Source organism: Peromyscus leucopus, chromosome 4 (genome assembly GCF_004664715.2).
Source record: "Peromyscus leucopus breed LL Stock chromosome 4, UCI_PerLeu_2.1, whole genome shotgun sequence".
Lineage (NCBI taxonomy): Eukaryota > Metazoa > Chordata > Mammalia > Rodentia > Cricetidae > Peromyscus > Peromyscus leucopus.
Window position 1 is genome coordinate 144891699 of NC_051066.1, and position 2403 is coordinate 144894101.

Genomic DNA, 2403 nt, shown 5'->3' on the forward strand with positions numbered 1-2403 from the left:
CAGAGATCTGTCTGCCTCTGCCTCCTGAGTGCTGGGATCAAAGGTGTGTGCCACCACTGCCTGGCCTCTATGGCTAACTAGTGGCTTAGCTCCTCACTCTGATCTTCAGGCAGGCTTTATTTGTTAGATCACAAGCAAAATATCACCATAGGTTGGGCTCCTCATTATGTGGCCCCTGGGCTCCCAAGGTGACTGTCCCCCTAAAGAAGCCCTTTGACCCCGGTTCTTTCCTCAGGAAACCCTTTTCAGGTTTCCAGATGGAGTAGCAACCCCATTCTGCCGCCACAATCTCCCTGCTGGCTGTATGGTCCCTTCAAGGCACGCTACCCTCGGGCAGCCAGATGCCAGAGTGCCTTCGGCATGTGTCATGATCCTCTGCCCCAGCCCTGTGAACTCCACGAGTTGGAGTTTACAGGAGGTAATTTTTTTAAAAAAAGATTTATTTATTTATTATGTATACAGTGTTCTGTCTGCACACACCCCTGCAGGCCAGAAGAGGGCACCAGATCTCACTACAGATGGTTGTGAGCCACCATGTGGTTGCTGGGAATTAAACTCAGGATCTTTGGAAGAACAAGCAGTGCTCTTAACCTCTGAGCCATCTCTCCAGCTCCCAGCACAAGAGATAATTTTAATCATCGACTAGACTAGATTTGGGATGACATAGAAAACACAGCTCTGCCTTTTTCCTCAGGCTGCCAGGAAGATGGCGGACATTCAGATGGAACGTGCTTACCAAAAGCAGCCCACAATCTTTCAAAACAAGAAGCATGTTCTGCTTGGAGAAACCGGCAAGAAAAAACTCCCTCGGTACTACAAAAACATCGGTCTAGGCTTCAAGACGCCCAAGGGGGCCATCGAGGGCACCTACATAGACAAGAAATGCCCCTTCACTGGTAATGTCTCCATCTGAGGTGGGATCCTATCTGGTGTCGTGACCAAGATGAAGATGCAGAGGACCATTGTCATCCGCAGGGACTACCTCCATTACATCTGGAAGTACAATCGCTTTGAGAAGCACCACAAGAACATGTCTGTGCACCTGTCCCCCTGTTTCAGGGATGTACAGATCGGCGACATCGTCACTGTGGGAGAGTGCAGGCCCCTGAGCAAGACAGTCCGCTTCAATGTGCTCAAGGTCACCAAGGCTGCTGGCACCAAGAAGCAGTTCCAGATGTTCTGAGGGGATTCTGGACAATTCCCCAGAACAAATAAAGTGGTTTTCTAGCTCAAAAAAAAAAAAAGAAAAGAAAAGAAAAGAAAAAAGAAAAGAAAAGAAAAAAAAAAAGAAAACACAGCTCTGAGCGTGTGCTGGAGGGCATTTCCAGAGAGGCTTAACTGAGAAGGGAAACCCCATCATGCATGTGGTTGGCACCATCCCATGGCCTGAAGTCCCAAACTAAATAAAAAGGAGACTGAGAGCTGAGTAGCAGCACTGTCTTTCTCTGCTTCCCAACGGAGGGTACATGTGACCAGACGCCTCTGCCTCATGTTCCTGCCGCCATGCCTTCCCCACCGTGATGGACGTATCCCCTCAAACCATGCACCGAAATAAATCCTCCCTGAAGTAGCTTAGGTAATAACCAGAGCTCTGCCACATTGTGCACCTGTCTGCTTCCTTCATGGGGACTTCACAATTCCGTCTTTATCTGGTTAGTTAGTTAGCTTGAGGCTCCACTCTCATACCCAGAACCACCCCAGTCAGGGTCAGGCCTGAGGTATTCTCCCTGCCCTTCTCTAGTCTCATCTGATCCTATTACTAATCACTTGGGTGATCATCTGCCCACCCCACCCCTCGCCCTGCCCACTTTCCTTCCCTCCCCACAAGGGCAGTCCCAGCCTGCTCTCTCCCACTCTGTGCCCCACAGGACGAGGGTGGGGGGGGTCGGGTCGCGTGTCGGACACGACACTAGATTCTGTCGCTGTCTGACTGGCCTCAGGGGTGTTTCAGGATGCCCCATTTACTTGCTGAGCCCTGCCTTCCCAGGGTCAGGGCGGGGTCAGGTCAGCTTCTGACCCCGATTCGGCTTCCAAGAGGACAGAGCAAAAACTCTGACACTGAACTGACCAGGGCTGCAGAGTTCCACCTTAGAGAACGTCTGGGGCATCCGATGTGTCAGCATCCAGCTTGTTCTGTGCAGACAAGTAAGGGTCAACTTCCCCAGTGTGGCCCATTAAGGTCAGGGAAGCTCCAAAGAGTACTGCCAGCGGGGTAGAGGAGGTCCTCACAGACTTCACTGAAAATGCCAGCGCATCCTAGGTCCTATGGCCAGACCAGACCTCAGACTTGCTGGCATGAGCCCCAGGATGCCAGAGAACAGCTTAAGAGGGAGAAGAGATGGCCCCAGTGTGGGTAGGAGACCCGGCCAGGGAGACACAGTTGGCTCCGCTCTGCAGGGCTCC

At 51.8% G+C, this 2403-nt stretch overlaps 1 pseudogene; it reads left to right on the forward strand.

Annotated features, from left to right (window-relative positions):
• Positions 1–689: 689 nt before the first annotated feature.
• LOC114704227 lies at positions 690–1201 on the forward strand (annotated as a pseudogene).
• Positions 1202–2403: the final 1202 nt, after the last annotated feature.